Genomic DNA, 19987 nt, shown 5'->3' on the forward strand with positions numbered 1-19987 from the left:
CAGAATTATGTGCACATGTATGCGTGGAGTGTACGTATTGATGAGAACCAAGAATGAGGAGGCAAGGTCATAAGTTTGCTTACCGATGCATCTGTTGATAAAAATCTGTTATGTGTTTGCCATAATTGTTTGAACATGTATGTCTGGTTGCTCTGCGATTTGGAATAGTTTCCATCTTCTCTGGTCTAGCTGGTCAAAAATCTCAGTACATAATTTAAATACTTCAAAAATATACCATCATTTTCTCAAAATTGATTTCAAATCCTTCATCTTTGGGATTGGTGAGAAAATTAACATTGGTCAGTCTTTTTAGGATCCTTTTCCCAGCGATTTTTTTTTTTTTTCTTTTCCAGGATACTGGGCGGACAGACAGCAGGAGAACGGAGGAAAACCTTGGGTCCTGAAGTATGCATCCTCTCTGACTGCTGAGGAGAGGCTAGGTCTCCGTGTGCATGGTGTGCTGTGGTGTGGTGTGGTGACCCTTGATGGTTTGGGGCAACAATTTGAGCCTTTTGGGTGGCTATAAGTGAAGCCAGCAGTATCAGCATACACAATCATTTCCTGTCAGAGGTCATTCTCCTGTTCTCATCTGTCCCTCCATCCCTCTCTCGCCACCCTTCCTGTTAATGAGGTGAACCTATTCATTACGGTCCTATAACCCTATTCTTTAGGGTTCTACAGCCTTGGCCAGGTATCTTACTGTCTCCTTAGCAGCCTGACCCAAGAATGGAGTGTGAGTCTTTTTATTTGCTCTCCCCACAAACCTGTAAACTCTCCTCCTCCTTTCCAACTAATTAGAATCTTTAAAAAAAAAAGTTATCCAGGATAGCCATGTTATTTTACTTGTTCTGACCAAGACACTTTTCCTACAGTTAGGAATCTTCTCTGTCTTCTGGGGCTAAGCTGGAGGAGGAAAATAAGCCAAAAAACAGAACCTTACAGGCCATGACACGTTCCCTCCCTCCAGCAGTAATTTCAGGGTCTGAATGAAAGGAACGTAAAAGGATCAAGACAGGTAAAAACATTAATCTCTGACAATATTAACTCCTGCCTCCCACCACCACCATACACACACATCAACTGGCCGAGGCATCATAAATATTAATGACTTGCAGGACAATAGCATGGTTCAAGGCAAGGGTACAAAGGGCTTTTCAGGATCCCCAACCTCAAGTCCAAAATGAAACTCACAATCTCATCCTCCTCAATTAAATTCTCCTCTGCCTTGTCTTTTCTCTATTTCTATTAATAGAATCATCAGACAAGCAACATACCACGTGAGAAATGTTGGTGTCACCTTCCACTTTTTCTCCTCTCCCTTATTCTCTTCTATCCCTCAAATAACAAATCACCTCCAATCTAATTTGGTGACAGCTTCCAGGCTTCCCTCTCAAGCCTGCTGCCACTCTGCCTTAATCTAGCTCTCTCTGTTTTGAAAGTTTTAAGTATTCTCTTAGATTACAAAGTAATATTTGAATACTACAAACAACTCAAACTGTATCCAAGTCTAAAAAAAATAGACAGTGAAAGCCTCCTAATAATTTAATCTATCAGAATGACAACTGTCAGCATTTTGATACAAATTTTTTTCATATGAATACAGTCAAATAGAAAAGTTTGTTTTTGTTTTCACAAATATGAGTTTATATTGCATATACCACTTTGCAATCCTCCCCCTAGTTTTATGAAGATGTAATTGACATGTAGTGCTCTGTACCTTTAAAGTATACAGACAGCATAATGACTTCCATATATTATGAAATGAATACCACATTTAATCCATCATCTCAAAAGATACAATAAAAAAAAAAGAAAAGAAATAAATTTATCCTTGGGATGAGAACTTTTAGGATTTACACTCTTTTTTACCCTCATTTTATTTACCCTCATATTCTCAAAACTGATTTCAAGTCCTTACCATTGGGACTGGTGAGAAAAGTAACCTCAGTCTTCTTAGGATACTTTTCAAACATACCATATCTTTTTAAATATACCATACAGCAATGTGAACTATAACCATCACGTAACAGATTACATCTCTAATATTTATCTTGTCACTGGATGTTTGTAGCTTTTGACTACCTTCATCCAATTCCCCCTTGTTTTGCAACTTACAAAAAAAAAAATCTTAAATTGTGGACATCTTTCCATGGTAGGACATATAGAGCTACAATTCTTTTCATTAGGTGAAAAGTATTACTTTATTTAGCTATGTCACAATTTAATCCACCTTATCTGAGTGGACTTTTGGGGTTTTTTTTTTTTTTAAAGATTTTATTTATTCACTTGACAGAGAGATCACAAGTAGGCAGAGAGGCAGGCAGAGAGAGAGAGAGAGAGAAGGAAGCAGGCTCCCCACTGTGCACAGAGCCCAATGCGGGGCTCGATCCCAGGACCCCGGGATCATGACCTGAGCTGAACGCAGAGGCTTTAACCCACTGAGCCACTCAGGCGCCCCTGACTTTTGGGTTTTTACGCTACTGAACACCTCTCGACCTATATCATTGTACCCTTGAGCAAAGATTTCCAAAGGATTAATAAAGACTAACAAATTACCTTTCTGAAACAGGGTATATTCCCACTGAAAATGCATGAAGGTGCCCGTCATTATTCTTTGACTGAATTATTGCAACCTAATCTTAATCATTTTCTTGGTCAACAAATTCTCCCCACTCTGGCTTATCATTTTCATGGTCACCAAAGTTGTTTTCCTAAAAAGAATGGAAGCAGATCCTAACAATTCTTACCTTAGATGCTTCAGTCAGATCTCTGTCACCAAAAGATGCAACTGACCCCTGAAATGTTCCAATAGACTGGCCTGAAACTACGGTTTTAATTTCTTCAGTGGACACTGCCTCCTGCAAATCATACTTAGGACATTAAATGGGTTCATTTGGGGGCACCTGGGTGGTGTAGTTGGTTAAGCATCTGCCTTCAGCTCAGGTCATGATGCTGGGGTCCTGAATTCAATCTTGGCCTCTGACTCCCTGCTCAGCAGGGAGTCTGCTGCTCCCTCTCTCTCTGCCCCTCCCCCTGCTTGTGCTCTCACTCTCAAATGAATAAATAAGTCTTTTAAAAAACAAAAAGAAAGAAACTTCTGCTCTAGCATAATTGTGATGAGTTACACTGAAGGAGACCAGGTCACCCTGAAGGGGACCAGAATGTGCTGCCCCAACACATGGCACTTTGACATCAGGATTACTTTGAGCTGAAGACTACCAAGAATCAACAGATGCAGAGAGAGTTTTCTGCCCTCCCTTCTCTGCCTGATGCAGGGCATATGTTTCCCTTTGAAGAAGGTGTTCCCTCTGTCCCATACTAAGAAAAGTGACTCTTCTCATCTCAGAGGACAAGTCAACCCCAACATGAGTTTGAACAAACAGACCTGACTAAATAGCCCGTCCCATCCGTTAGCTTCCCCCATTTATTTCCCAGTCACTTCCCTACAGTTTTTCATCCTATGGAGTCCAAACCCTCTCTCATCCCATAAGAGAGGTAGATAAGTCCCAGACCTTGATACCTCTTTGCTTCACTTCTTTCCTGTGAACTACAAGTACACATAAATATTTTTAAAATTGCCTCCCCCCCACTACTGTTAATCTGTCTTTTGTTAGTCTAATTTGGAGTCCTAAGCAAGTAGAGGAAAACTTTCTCCTCCCTGACAGTTCTTTTTTTTTTTTTTTTTTAAGAATATTCTTTTATTTTTTTTTTTTTTATTTTTTTTTAAAGATTTTATTTATTTATTTGACAGAGAGAAATCACAAGTAGATGGAGAGGCAGGCAGAGAGAGAGAGAGAGAGGGAAGCAGGCTCCCTGCTGAGCAGAGAGCCCGATGCGGGACTCCATCCCAGGACCCTGAGATCATGACCTGAGCCGAAGGCAGCGGCTTAACCCACTGAGCCACCCAGGCGCCCCAAATATGGAACGCTTCACGAATTTGCGTGTCATCCTTGCGCAGGGGCCATGCTAATCTTCTCTGTATCGTTCCAATTTTAGTATATGTGCTGCCGAAGCGAGCACTCCTCCCTGACAGTTCTGACATGAGGATGCATGGGGACTGGTTGGGATTCCCACTCACTCAGTAACCTGTTGCTGAGATCTCCAGACCCCTAACCAAGCCAGCAAAGGTAAGTGTTCTTGCCAAATCAGCTTCTTGGATTTCAGCTCAGAGTCTGGTGGAGGAAGAACAGTTAGAAACTCACCTTGTGTTTTTCCTTCCAACACTGGATTGGCAGGAGAAAGCGTGTGTGTAAGAACCAGCATGTTGGGTATTCTAACTCCTCTGACTTTTCGTTTGCATACTTTCATTATTGATCCTGTCCCTCTTGGAGAGAGCTGTCGTTTTCTTGTCTCTGCTTTTTGTGCTGGTCATCAGAGGGAGGAGAGTAATAGGGTAAAACATACTCAGAAGACCCATGAGCCTGTTGTTTGAGCCTGTTGACTCATGAGCCTGCTTACAGTTTTCACTGGACCAGAATCTGTTTGGATAAACTTTGCTATAGGTCACTATTTAAAAAAAAAAAAAAAAGGATGAGGTTCATTTGTCTTGATTTGGGTCCTGAGAGGTTGGCTTAGGTCTAGGACAACCTTCTCTCTGGTTTTCCACCTATTGGGAGTGCAGGTCATTGGGCCTGCCTCTGGAGGTAACTAGCTGTCTGGTTAGGGACTTGAGACATAAGGAACGAGAGCATCACTTTCCATCTGAGGGTTTCAGTTTTTTGGGGGGGATGTTGGGTGGGTGGGGGGAGTTTGTCCAAATAAGGATCTTAGCCCATAAAGGGCCTTTGTCATCTTTTTCTCTGCTGCCTTATTAGTGCTGGGAAAGTCCATGTCAGAATGGTCTGCCGGGTGTGACAGATTAGCAAGTCTGGGATTGGAGGCCTCTCACTTTGTGGGAGACTAGAGACACGTGTTTTCACCAACGCCATTCTTTCTGCCTGTGCCAAGAAAGGTCTCTGTTTCCCTTCTCTTTGGCTTTCTTAGGGAGTGACTTTGGATCATTGGGGCTGTATCTTCTCCACCTTCCTTGGGATGCCTCTTGTAGCCATGATTCAGTCCTATAAGGCTTGTTGGCTTTGTGTTATATTTTGGAATATACCTTTGGAGATCCTAAATCATTGGTAGCCAGATGACAGTCTTTGGATCCGGAAAAGTTTTTATATTTAAAAGAATTTTTAGAAAACGTTCACCCTAAATAAATGTCTTATTGGTACCTGTAGGAGGATCCAATTGAAAGAAGGGGAGAAAAAAAACCCAACCTAATATCATGGTTGACCTACAAAGATTCCCTTAACAAAAGAACAGAAATCAGATTTAGAAAAACTTAAAATTCCACCACAAACACTGCCCCTCCCCCAACTCCTTTTATAATGTCAGCTTAAGAAAGTTTAGGCTGTCAGGAGAATTTACTGTTTGTCCCAGAAAGAGCAAAAACAAAAACAATAAAACCCAGAAATAGGCAAATATGCCTCCAAACTCCTTCTTAGGACTACTTGAAAGCTTGTCCCCTTTCTCTCTTGCTTTGAGATGTAAATCTTCTACCACCCAGGACTGTCTGCTCAAGGACAGGAGCCATCTCCTTGAACTGGAAGCCTCTAAGGGAATAACTTCTAACTTCGACTCCCAGTCCAAAGAGCACCTTGCTTTAACTTCACAGTACACAGAAACCACCACCTGGCATTAAAGCCACAGCCTCCACAAACCACATGTCCAAGAAAAATCTTTAAAGTCTTCCCCACAAATACTGGTAAAGAAAAAAAAAAAAGTTTTTTATTGTGGGACGCCTGGGTGGCTCAGTCATTAAGCATCTGTGTCTGCCTCTGGCTCAGGTCATGATCTCAGGGTCCAAGATCAAGCCCGCCATTGGGCTCCTTGCTCAGTGGCAAGCCTGCTTCTCCCTCTCCCACTCCCCCTGCTTGTGTTCCCTCTCTCGCTGTGTCCTCTCTCGAATAAATAAATAAAATCTTAAAAAAAAGAAAAGTTTTTTATTGAGCACATTGAGCAGGTGACTGACTTGGTCCATTTGCCATAAATATAATTAGGATTTTAAAAAAAGACAAAAATGAGAACCAACACTTAGATAAATTAGTCCATTTTGTGTGTCTATACGTATACCTGACCCATGGCCAAAATCTTAAAATTAAAAAAAATTTAAATCTCTATTTTACATGTATGTATGAATGTATGTATGTATGGTACATATATGTGACATTTTCTTATCTCTGGATGGCATTACCAAGTTAATAAAGGAGCACTATTCTAAATCAGCTTAGAAAAAGCTAGGCACTTGTAAGTTATGTATTCTTGGAACTCCCAGAAATATAGGTGCTAACTCAAATGCTTTTCTTTTCTTTTTCTTTTTCTTTTTTTTTTAAGATTTTATTTATTTGATGCAGAGAGAAAGAGTACAACTGGAGGGAGCAGTAGGGGAAGAGGGAGAAGCAGGTTCCCGGCTGAGCAGAGAGCCTGATGTAGGCTTCCAACTCAGGACCCAGAACCCCGAGATCATGATCTGAGCTGAAGGTAGATGCCCAACCAACTGAACCATTCAGGCATCCCTCAAATGCTTTTCAAGTTCATGTGATCCAGAATAATCTTTCTTGAATAAAACCAGTTCAATAGTATTGATTTAACAAAACATCCTCAGACTTGTCAACATTAAATATAATAACAATTTACATCTTATTGTACTTGAGTTTACTAGTCAAATAAGCTGACATAACTACTAGATGTTTAAGATGATAAAAGTTATATATTTAATTTTAATCAAATTGAGTCACTGTTCTGACAAATTTCATTTTAGGAATAAATGTCTTATGATTGTATCAGCTTAAAAATAACTTCCCAGAACTTTTTGGTAACTTGAAAACTTAGAAGTTTTTTGATGTAAGTTTTCAACTTATATCAAGTTTTGGTAACTTGAAAACTTAAAGCTATATTAAATTAAAGGATAGATATTCACTGAATATCTAGATCATTACCAAATAAGATAAAATACTGAAATATTTACTACTAAACATAACTTCATGTTTATTTACTTTTGGCTTCTTAATTTTGCAGAAAGACTAAAATATGTTAGTAAACATGTTCTTTTGCCACACTAATATGCTTTACCTATGAGGTAACGATCTCTAGACACTATCAAATGGTGTATTCATAAATTAGCTCATCTAGTACAGGATGCGGATCACAACAGACAGTTCCCAATTGTCCACCTCTTAGTTTTCACTAGAAATTAAGCCTACTGAGAGTTAAGAATTCTCATAAATATATGTAAATAAACCATAGGAACAATAAGAATGAAGAGGGAAAAAACCTTGGTATGCAAAGTATACAAGGAAAGTATAATATGTGTTTTCCTTGAAAAAAAGGAAAAAAGTAAATTTGCCCTACAGTAGGTTAGAGGCCATTTAAAGCCTATTCCAGAAGGATAAAGTAGAAAATCGACAAAAACCTGAACAGATACAGAAAATTGGAAAGGATCTGTGAAAAAAGGAAAGAAAAGGAGAAAGAGGAAGAATCTTATCTTGTGAGATGAACTTGGCTAAGATTGAATGGCTCTATTTATAAGATTTTTTTAAAAAATGAGCCCAATAGTGTGCTGATGTAAGACTAGAGTTTGGTTTTCTTTCTCTGCTAAAATAATACAATTGTGTTGGATTATTAGTCTCTTCTTTTTTAAAAATTTTTATTGATTTCTTGTCTATTCTTCATGAAAGATTGTGAAAATTGTGAAATACAGATTCTTTCTTTACTTCTTGAGTCCTCCATGTAGGAAATAAAGATTCTGTGTTCTTCGCATTGCCTTTAATCATAATGTCTTTGATTATTTGAGAAAACGGAGTCTTCTCAATATTGAAATAGTTAAGTTCCTTTTGCTTGTTCTTGTTTTACAAACCATGTTATCTTCTCTATTTATCTTTCAAATATTTTATTTTCACTTTCGTTAAATAATTGAAAACTTAGCAATGCTTCATGGTGATCTGTGTTCTCATTTGATTGAACGTTCAAACCTTTTGACATTTTAGACAACTTCCCTAAATCGAATTCTAAATGAAGTCTTCCTGACCTTTGTTAACACTGGCATTTCCTAGACAGTCCCAAAGGCCAATTTTCATGAAATTAGGCTTATTTTGCAAAGAAAATTATCGTTGATCAAAATGAGGATGATTGTGGAGGAAATTTTGTGTTTCAATAAAAAACAATCCACTTTTGTGGGTGTTCATTGTCATTGAGCTACTTTCACTCCTTTGTAAATGGGATCTTGCCATCTTGCAATTAATGTCTCCAATTTTCTCCCACCCTCCTAACTTAGCATCAATGAGGACTAAATGTGCCCTTTTCCTGAAGCTCCGCAAGTTCAAAGAATTTATCACCACAATAGTTTGGGCCACTCAGGAAGTTTACCAGAACTTGGTCCTGGAGCCTCTAGGACAGAACCATGACTGTGAGACCACTGTGGAGGCCGAGAAAATCAAGGCCATCCCACCTCAGGTTTAGCCTTAGCATAAGTTCAGCCATCTTAGCTCCAGCAGCCATCTCAGACCCCTGTGCCCAAGGGCTGAACTTTCCCCCACCCTGCTTTAGTAAACCCCACCCTGTTTTGGTTCCAGGAAGCCCCACCCTGCTTTAGTTCCAGAGACCCCCCACCCTGCTTTAGTAAGCCCCACCCTGCTTTGGTTCCAGAGACCCCCTACCCTGCTTTGGTTCCAGGAAGCCCCACCCTGCTTTAGTAACAGGAACCCATAAATACCCCTGGCTTAACTAAGCTTGGGGTCCAAGTCCCTACTCCACTGCTTCCGGTGTACTTGGGCCAAAGCTTAAGCTTGTTGAATAAACCCTCGTGTGATTGCATCAGTGCTTGGCCCCTTGGTAGTCTCTCGGACGCAAAAACTCCGGGCACAACAACCACCATTACTATCTTCATTCTGCCTTCTAAAGAGACTTTGCACCCAATATATAGAAATCTTCTTGACTGGCTTCTGTACTCAAAAAACTGGATTAATGCTCTGCTCCAACCAGGAATCTTTCTTTTTCTTTTGTTTCCATAGAAATGCCCCTCATTGAATGCCCATTTGTTCACACCATATAAAGGTCCAACTTCAGGGATACCCCCCTATACCACTGCCTCCAGAAATGAGATAGAACTATTTAACTAAACTGACCTATTCCCAAGGATAGGTTTAATTTGAATATGGGAGAATGCACTTATATTTGTTCTATCTGCTTATTTATTCTTTTTCTACTCTGTGTTCTCTCTCTTGGCAGATCCCTCAGCTACTAACCCCTTTTTCTTTTCTCTTTAGCTACCAACTAGGCTTTTGATGTGTGAAAATTGCTCAAGAGTTTCAGATGGGGAGATGAAGGGATCAAAGTATGCCACCCCAAAATACCAAAATACTCTAATTTGGCATGAGGACTATTTTGACCTGAAAGCAATTGAAAATCAACAGATGGCAGACATTTTCTGCCTTCCCCTTCCCTACCTGAAAGAAGTAAGGCATAAATTTCCCTCTGAGGATGATGTTTCCTACCACGCTACTCCTCAGCCCTCACCCTAATACCAAGAAGAAAAAAATGACTCTTCTCATCAAAGATATAGCATGTCAAGATGTGTTTTCATAAAAAGATGTACCTAAAATAATCCTTATCTTCTATTAGTTGCCACTATATGTGTTACTTCCCACAATCTAACCTCCCTTGAAGTCTAATCTCCTTTTCCCTTATTAAGAAAGGTATACAAGCCCTCAAAGTCTAACTACTACTTTGAGTTTGACTACATTTCTGTGAACTCCTATCCACATAAATATCTTCGGTTTAATAAAGGAATAACAAAAATTGTATGCCTTAACTCTTGTTAATCTGCCTTTTGTGATCCTAATTCACAGGCCCCCAGTAGCTGAATCTAAGAGTATAGAGGAAAATATTTTCATCTCCAATGGCCGCCTTGCAAAATCTTTCATACCCAGATTAAAAGTGTACATTTGTTAGTTCACTGGTCAGCTATGTGTATAGCTTGTGATGTGGGCCAGAACAAGGTCAACTGTTTGGTACTGGAAGCAGCCTGAACTTGGATCTTTATGACCCCAAAGCCTTTGAAAATACTAGTGGAAATAGAGCAACATGTAAGTTAAGAAATTATAATTATGCTGAATTTAAATTCCCCAACATCTTAGGTGTTAGAGATTTAGATATTTCTGTTAAATTGCTTATGGTGAGACTCATAGATCAATTCGAAAATTTAAAAATTAGACTATATGGGCATCTGGATGTGAAAATATGATATTTGAACCAGAAGACACAGAACCAAGATTCCATCCTTTACTCTGACACTTCTTAACTGTGTGATTTGGGGCAACTTACTAAATGTCTCTGAATTTGTTTCCCTATGGGGAAAAAAGGAGTAAGAGTTTGTATCTGCTTTTCCCATGTTACAAAATGACAGTAGGGATCAAATGAAATGTATGCACGCATATATTCATAATCAAGTACTAAGTAGAACTTTGTTTTTAATATGGAGAGGAAAGACATTCTAGGCTTGTTGACTCTATACTTATTAAATTTAACTCAGGAATTAAATTAACGACAATAAGGCCAGTGAGTCCTAATAACATACGGTCAGACATTTAAAAAAAAGTCTGAGAACTCAAATGAGAGACAGACCCTACTTGAGTCTTGTACCTCTTTTACCCACCTTGCCATGCACCTTCCTTTCTCATTTTACATTAAAATCTGTCAGTTTCTAAAGTGGTCAGGGGCTTTCTATGGCAGGCTTATCAGATAAAAAGTCAGCCCAGAAGGAATAACAAAGCAATTGCTTTTCTAACATCTAGTACTTCATTAACTACTATTTAGGGGAAGAGCTAAAACAATAGAAAGCTGCAGAGAAATTCGCTAATATCTTTAGGGCTTTTCTGAAAAAGCTAAGCCAACTTTAGTGGAGGATTTCATTTCCCTATTACCTGGTACTATTTTTCCGGTTTAATATCATATATCTTTATAAAACTCCGGGAGGGATCTTTTAAAATTGTTATAAATGTATTGCATTCCGCCAGACCACTGCAGAGTGGTTATTGTCCTCGGAAATAACTGGTCTGATGCAGTTCCCCGAGAAAGGCTGATTTGATGAATCAGAGATAGTAATCTGAGAAGTGGGATAGACTGCCCTGGGAAGGTCTCTTTTCCTCGCCACTGCCAGCCACAATGATCAGTGTTAGCCACTGACTCTGTTTCAGTGTTGAAGCAAAGAACCAAAGGGCAAGAAATCAGAACCACAGATGCAATGGAAATTTTTCCATTTTCTTCCATTTTGTTTTGCTACAGTGTACTTTATGTTTACAACTCCTAAGGAATAGTTAACATGTCGGCAAGCTATTCCCTGGCTAGGAAACATACACAGAACCAGAATTACATACTTCGTAATTTTACGCATTATATTTGTGGGCTTGGAAACAGGGAGTACATGAAATTTCCTGCTAAGGACAATGAATCTGTATGTTCAGGCACAAGAAAGAGCTAAAAAGAATTATTCAGTAAGTGCCCAGGTGAAACATCAGTCTGAGTAAATCTGGATATTCATTTTCTGAAGCTCTTGTTTTCATTAAAAGATATGTTTTTAAAATTTTTATTTTTATATGACTTTTATTGTCTCCATTTGGCTTTTTATACATGGCCACTAAATGATTTTTTAGGGGGAGGGGTCAATTTGGCCATTTGGGCTTTTTTATCATGGCTGATCACTACGTGATCAATCAAGTGAACAGAATAACTCCTTGATCCCCTTCCCCATGGAGATGCGCATCTTTTGTCCATTTCATCCAGGTGGGATTTTTAAAATATCAACAAATGAGTCACTACAGCTGTGTTTTGAGACATGGTGCTGTTTAGATATGCAATTATATTGTGAAATTTAAGGAGCAGGTGAAAACAGGATACCTAATATCAAAAATTAATATGAATTTGAAGGTGTATGGAAGAAATACACCAAAATAGTAAAAATATTGAAAATGATTTTCTCTAGTGGGGCAATTATGGGTTATTTATAGTCCTTGGTAGTTTCCAAATGTTCTGCAATAAACATATATTACTTTTATAATCAGAAAAAGAAGTCAGTTTTATAAGGGAAGCATATAAATAAGCTTTTTAAGGGCAAGAACCACTTCTATTCATCTTTGAATTCTTCACGGTGCCATTTAATTGGGAGAAGTGTTTTATTATTGTAAAAGCCACTTGATTACAACACAGCATTTGCCACAAACAAACAGGCAATTAGAAAAATATATTGCAAAACGAGCAGATTGCTTATCAACACCCAAAAAATCCTCTCTGCATTTTCCCTTCCATTATTCTGTTATGTCCCTGCAAACACCTTTAAAAGTTTTTCTTTTTAAAAAAATGATGGATTTATAACCACAGAATCTCAGGATTGGAAGGGAATTTCAAGATCATATATTCCAACATCATCCAAATTATCCAGCTGAAACCCAAAATCCTCTTACCTTTCAAGCCAGTTCATTCTTGCAACTTCAGCAAAGTTAACAGCAGCTTGTTAAATATCTCTTACACAATTTCTTCCCCCCCCACCCCACGACAGAGAATAAAGATGCTTGGGATGGATTTTGTGTCATTATTAGTAACAAGGACTCTACTACTATACCAGACACGGAGGGATGCAAATTACCATGTGGCTAAAGAGCCCAGCTTCCAGTAAAGCATTTTCAAGGATGTAACGGTGTCCACATGAAACTCATCACCCTTTCGAGCCTCTTGGTCTCTCAAATGTCCCAGAAGAGGCACTTCTCCATCTTAAGTTGCAAAATCACTTCCGTTATTTAATTTTTGGCGAAGAAGAAATAATTTCACCTGCAAGTATAAAAAGTAGCTGTGCTTGGCCAGTCACTCCAGAGTTTGTGATGTTCTGAGGTATGAATGGGTGCCCGGAGAGGGCCCTGCCCACTGAGTGGTCTGTTCAACAGAGCAAAACTGTCACTCTCGTTAGGCCTTCTCTGTGGGCCTCAGAACCCTTCACGGAGCCGCTTAGTTCAGCTGTTTGAATGGGCTGAAAGTCACTAGTCTGGTGTCTTACATGATTTCCAGAGCATGATGAGCAAGAAAAGAGGCTTCTGGCTCCCAATAAAAACCCAAAGCTTCCCACCTCCTCTGTAGATACCTAATTTAATGCACAGAAGGACTCTTAATTACCTCCATTTGGGTGGAATGGTGACGGGGACCTTTCTACTGGAAGTCAGTCTCAGTAGAGTTTGTTTTCAAAATGAAGCGGCAAGAGAGCTCTTTCTACCTTGGATAGAAAAGCTAGGTTTTAATTAGAACCCTGTCACCACCCCATTATCATTACCTTTTTGGTAATGTCTTCAGAAACACTTCAAACACTTGTTCATAGGGTTGGCCCAAAACACAGTGTTTCTAAGCTCCCCTCACCCCCTCTCCACAACACACCCTCAAAAACTTATGGAATGAAATGTGTTTAATGAAACAATTGCTTAGCCCCGGGAAGCACAGGTCTAAGAAATTTGGGCTGTGACAGTACAGGGCAACCTAAGGGTTGCAAGTTAGTGAAAATAGAGGGGTGAATACAACTGTTTGAGTTCAAGGCCAGAGAATGAGACCTGCTTAAGATAGTTCTTGGGTCCATGCACTTTCTTTTCGCCTCAGTTCTCCTATTTTAGAGTTTATTTTCTTGAAAAACAAAGGACTGGTTCTAAAATCTTTAAGGGACGCGGGTCTGTAGTGTGATTATCAACCCTTTCTTTGGTACGTTTCATAGGCGAAGCTGAGTGCTGCTACTGTCCAGGTTTGGAGGTTCCTGGCAGAGATTTTGTAGGTAGATGTGTGCTTTCTCCAAAATAAAAACAAAAACAAACAAACAAAGAACAGTGAAAGAGAAAGGTTAAAAAAAAAAAAAAGGAAAGAAAGAAAGCAAGGCAGGCAAAATTCTGGGAGCATTGGTGCCTGCAAGAAACTGAACACAAGGTTGCAAAACCAAATGTCAGGCAGGTCAACTGAAAATAAATCTATCAGGGACTCGGCCTCCTGCTGCAGTGCTGTGGCCGAGTAATTAACTCTCATACCACTTAATTCCACAAGGATTTGCTGGACACCTCTAGTATGTGCTCAGCACTGGGCTAGGCCCTGATGAATCATAGAGCTAATCTGATTCCCATGACTGTTGGGGGAGAAAATTTGCTTTTTTACATCCTAACTCGGGTTTTTATGTCTCAGCTGGATAAACGTCTCTGATGAGCGAAATAATTATAGGGAGCACCCACAAAAATGTAGATTTATGCATTAAAAAACCTATTACATACTGGTATTTCTTGGTTATATAGTGCAGTTGACTTGATACTCATCACAATTTAGTCCAATTTCCCCCCTTTTCAGAGAGGAAACAGTGGTAGATGTTTTGTAGCCTGGGAGGGAGAGTGACAGCTCACTTTACTCCCAGATAATCTCCCAAAAAGCAATTCCTGTGTGTATCCCTTGGGCCAGAGGATGTGACTCAAGTTCAGGAAGGTATTGCCCATAGACCCAAGTATGCTATGGTGGATCTTCCATTGCACATATAGGCATTCCGCATTCATGGCCCTGGATATAATACATAATGCCCAGAGTCATCCTTGCAGTCAGTTGAGATTGCCTTTTCCACTAGCATCTGTGCATGAGCCTAGGCATGGGGCTGAGGATTCATTCTAAGCCAGACGACCCAGGAAGATAGCACATGGTATGTATCCAATCATACAAAGTTGACTGAGCCGAAGGAAAAAGAAGCTTCTATTTCATTCGTACAAGAGAATATTCTGGCCCTATCCTCCTGGCCTCAAAAAGAAGTTAATGCTTCTGCTCTGTTCACCTATTATGACAATTAGGGAGTAAAGCATCTTCTACATGGTAGGAGTGCTTAGAAAATTTATCTTAAGTACTCAATTTTTACGAACATACCAGGATAACAGATTCAAATACTTATCTCCTTGGTTAACTCACATCCTCTATGTGCTGTCATAAAATAAGACCATTTTTCTGGTTGAATGGGTTCTTTACAATTAGTTCCAAAGGTACTAATTGGAGAGAAACTAAAAGAAGTTTCAGAGTCACTGGAATGATTAGGTTTGCATCAAATAACTGATCGTCTATACGGGTCAGACATGACGCCAGGTCTTTCAGGGATCCTTCGCACCTTATCTTCCCAAGATTAGGGCAAAGGTTGCTACACCTATTATACAGATTACTTAACACTGATACTAAGGTTTGGTAGGGACTCCCTGAGAATAAGGAAGAGAACAAAATTAGTCCCCTCAAAACATCTGTAAACACTGACACTTGATTGGCTGCATAGTCTTCTGATAACCATCAACACAGCATACCAAGAAGTACCAAGGATAAAATCTAAGATCAGGAACTGTAGTATATGTGCTGCCGAAGCGAGCACGAAGATCAGGAACTGTAGTGTGAAGTCAAAACAGTGGTGCCGAACGGTGATGGGCAGGGAGAGAGCAGAACAGTACGGACCAGCACCCTGCCCTGAGAACAGAATCGGCGTCCTTGCACTCTGCCGTTCTGATCTTTATCCACGTGGCCATGAGCGAGAGTTAACTGTACTCCTGCTCTGTATTTAGTATTGGTTATACCAACAGGATGCTTTGACCCTAACAGTTGCTGAAATAACACGGATCCACTATAATCTACTTCAAAGATCACAGACTGACTCAAGAACTGTCCCTCAAGTCATCATATCCTAATCTTTATTCATTCTCATGAGGCACATTTCTAGAACTTGAGAGCACATCAGAATCACCCAGAGGGCTTATTAAAACACAAGCTGGCCCAAGCTCCTGAGCCTCTGACTCAGTAGGTCTGAGGCGAGGCCCAAGAATCTGCATTTTTAACACGTTTCCAGGTGATGCTGATACTGCTGACCTGGGAACGACATTTTGAGGTCCTTATAGGCTTCTATAATTTACCTGTATTTAGAACATCCAAAGTCAGAAATTACCAAAGAATAATGAAAGAAAACAGAGAAGTCTTTCAATCAGGCTCCCAATATAGTGATCCCTCTTTTCCATGGTCTCCTTTGCTCCTACATTTCATTTCGCATGTCATGGTTACAATGCCAAGAGAAAGATATCCTCAACCTTCCCAGTCTTCCACAAGTTCCTCTGATTTTGCTTTGGCAATGCACTTGCTCAAGCAGAACTTCTAGGCAATAAGCACTGTTGTGTATTTTATCATGAGGTTGAACTCTCTTATTTAGTAACATTCACACAGGGTGTTGAAATAAGTGGAAACCAAATTAATCACAGTGTGTTTTTACGTAGGACTTAAAAAAAATAGGGTGAGATAGGTCTTCCGAGAACCCCAGAGTTTCATGATCCTGGAAAAGGAGACGAGAGCTTAAATTCAAAAAAATCTCCCCTCTCTTGCAGATGAGAATAAGGGAAAGTAAGATGAAAGCAATGAAATCAGAGTGAGTGGGGGACTGAAAAGCTGCTCGTCATAAAATATCTGGGTGAAATAATAGAAGGCTCCACCGGCCCTACTCGAAACAGGGTATGGGATTAAAACAAAACAAAACAAAAATCAGGGCACAATGGAGAAGAAAGTGCTGCAAGTTAATTAGCCAGCAGGATACTTTTCATTTGGGGGTAGACTGTGGTGCCTCAAAAAAACCGTGGGTCTCCAGAAAGCTCCCTTCTAATGGAGCCCAACAATTACAATCATGAGCCGCCTTTGTACCCAGCTCCACAACCTCATGCCTTTAAAATAGATCTGTCACTAATGACTGAAGGCTGCATCTTCTGAGGTTTCTTAGTTTGGACTCCTGGTTGAAAGAGACCCATAATGAGTTTTCCGAGGAGACCCCCCCCCCCTTTAAAAGTCCTTTGGACTCCAACGTTTAGAGAAATGCTTCTGATCCACAGAAACCAGACTGAGTACCCCCACAGATGCTGCGTGCCTGGCTCTTCAGGGTTCAGTGGCACCAAATGCTCTACAAGGAACTTTGTCCTCCAGGGGATGGGAATAGAGGCAGGCGGTCTCGAGGAATGCGAGGATAAAATGGTGCACGTTTCATTTGTTCTGGAATTTCTAAAATCTCATTTGGCTCTTATCTCTGGAATGGCAGAGCACAAAGACAGTCACCTACCCTCCGAGAGTCAAATACTTCATTTGGGAAGGAGAAACACAGGGAGATCGGAGGGGACCTGAAGAGATCATCAAGCCTGGCCTTAACAGCAAGTTTAAAAAAAAAAAAAAAGTCTCCCAAAATCTTTCTTTCCGGATCAACTTCTCTTTCAGCAAACATAAGAAGTCCAATGAATAAAAGTTACATTTCATGCTCCCTGTTTTGACTCGCCCTTACAAAGCAGAAATGGAACTTAGGGGCAGAATGAAAGCTGGTCCTTCCATAACCTCACTGTTGCTCTAGGGCCACGTCTGAAGCAGTATCTAAATTTTGGACAAAACTGATTCTGACTCCTTTTTTTTTTTTTCAAGTTGTAAAACAAATGATAATCCAATAGCCGGCAGGGGGTCATCACAGACTCTCGTACGTGTTATGATTGGCAAGAATGGAAAACCAGAAATTTAAAGATGAGATTTATTTTCTTTGCCAATGATGTTTATTTGACAAAAATGTACTCGATATGCTTTTAATAAAAGCAATGACTTTCCCATTTACTTCAGATTTTTCATAGTCACATCATTAATAGCAGGTATATCAGATCCCTACTATCCACCAGATCTAGAGAAAGGAAAGATGGTCTAGAGTTGGCAGCAAATTTTGGCAATTCGGTAGTCTCGTAAAGAAATTGCAGTGCTTTAAAAAGAAAAAGAAAACTGCTTTTATATTCTTTTGAGACGAAAAGACAAATGTGGCAAAGAATAAAAATAATCTCTAAAAAATGGAAAAAGTTGAATATTTTCCATTATACGCTAGCACACCAGGAAAAGGCAAAAGGCAATCTCTAAGTCTCTAGCAGGACAAAGACAAGACAATATAGGACACTGATAGACTAAGATAAGACATCTCACACTGCTGGACAACAAGACTTGGATTTCAAATAACCACCCTGACCTCAGTATTGAATCTGAACTCATCATGTTTTCACCAAACCCATCTTCACCTCCCTATGCTCATTAATATTATTCCTTTTCATTGGTGCTTTGCTCTAGAAACTGCTGTCAAATCTGATTTCCTTCTCTCATGTTTTCTTCATATGACTCTCTCCCTAGACTGTGCTGACTCACAATGTATTTTGCCATTGTCTATTTCTTCTGCCTGCGGACAGCAATCACATGGAGAAGCTCTATACTTTGTCTCTGAGTCCATTAGCAGCAGGATTTCTTCCTTCTTTTTCTATCCTCTCCACTGGGTTTTGCACAGAAGCCAGATTATCTCCTTGGTACACTGTTTTTATTCTACTGACCACCTGAATCAAATCCTCAAAGGACTTCTCCTGAAACTTTCTCCTGGTCAGTGGACATTTGAGACCATGATAAAAAAAAACTGTGAAAGGGATGAAGTCATTTCTGGAGGTCCCTTTCCATGCTCCCTCCCCTTCACAGGAGTGAAAGGAAATTGACATGACAGCTGTACCATCCACCTGAGAGTGACCAGACATGCCTGTGCTTAAGTGGGGGATACTGAGAAGACTAACCAGAGTCCTGACCCTGCCTTCAAGGAGCTTAACAAATCATTATAAGGTTGGAGAAGGAGAGATGAGCATTCTAGAAAAGGCTTATAAGGTGCAGGATGGGGATCTCAGACATAAGCAACTGGGGCACAAACTAAGCACAGGAAGTAGAAATAGGCACTTGGCTCAAAATTCAGGTTAATGGACAAGAGTGGAATGGGGACATGACATTCTTGGTGAGAGAAGAGGTTGGAGATGGGGGCAGAGGTCAGATTGCTTAAAATCCTTGTTCACATGATGATTCTTTTGGTTTACTATGTCTTTTTGGAGGCAAGAGGTGTGGAGAATCTGGAGGAGTCTTCCTAAAATATCTTCATATTTCAGAGAGTAGATGGGTACCCCCATGCATAAAGGACACCTCCTACCAGGCTGTGTATCAGGAAATGCAGGATTTAGCCAGAGGAGTGTGGAAGAGTAACAGGACAGTAAACCATCAAAATTGGACTATCTGGAAGAAAAGTGCTCTCTCTGGCATCTCCCTCACCAACACACACACACGCATATCCAGCTGCAGGCTGTCTTGGATCTGGCTCCTGCACCATCATCCAGATACGAACCGAGCGTGGGCCACTGGCAAGGCAGGGGACTGAAGGAAGACACTTGGACGAGCTAAGTCTCATGTTGCCTACCTCTCTCTCCCCATAGATCAAAAACTTTTCCCAAATGAGTCATTTTGTCCTCTGCTGTAAAATAATTCTAAAACCTGGGTTGTTTGCTAACAGCGGCCTGGCTTAGAGAACTTCTGGTTGAGAAGAGGAGTGTCTTTGGAGCTTCAGTTCATCCTGTCTGTCTGCCTGTCTGCAGCTCTTCCCTCTCTCCCTTCCCCCTGGCTTCCGTCCTCCTGTCTCAACATACTCTAAAGATGCCCATCTTGCCTCTTCCTTCTCCTTACTCCTGCATTTCTTGTGTCCACCCCTGCTCCACCCCTGCTCCTAACTCCTGGATGAGGAACAGACTGGACTCGTGGCATAGAATGACCCAGAGCCCTGGAAATGTCTCTTCCCTTTAAAAAAAAAAATTATTTTATTTTATTTTATTTTGTTTTATTTATTTGTCTGAGAGACCAAGAGCAAGAGTGAGAGAAAGTGTATGCGTACTAGCAGGGGGAGGGAGTAGCAGACTCCTTGCTGAGCAAGGAGCCCTAGGTGAGTGAGGCTCGATTCCAGGACCCTGGGATCATGACCTGAGCTGAAGGCAGACACATAACTGACTGAGCCACTTAGGTATCCTGAACTGCTTCTTCCTAATCACTGAAGAACAAAGAAGGAGGTCAGGGCAGACTG

At 40.3% G+C, this 19987-nt stretch overlaps 1 protein-coding gene and 1 non-coding gene across 3 annotated transcripts in view; both read right to left on the reverse strand.

Moving 5' to 3' along the window:
* Positions 1–19987, reverse strand: part of NRG1 (neuregulin 1) — a 1114604-nt gene that overhangs the window by 259468 nt on the left and 835149 nt on the right. The window lies entirely within an intron of this gene.
* LOC122890679 lies at positions 3914–4020 on the reverse strand. The gene has a single exon (XR_006381129.1). It is a non-coding gene; the product is annotated as a U6 spliceosomal RNA (small nuclear RNA).

Source organism: Neovison vison, chromosome 11 (genome assembly GCF_020171115.1).
Source record: "Neovison vison isolate M4711 chromosome 11, ASM_NN_V1, whole genome shotgun sequence".
NCBI classification, from domain to species: Eukaryota; Metazoa; Chordata; class Mammalia; order Carnivora; family Mustelidae; genus Neogale; species Neogale vison.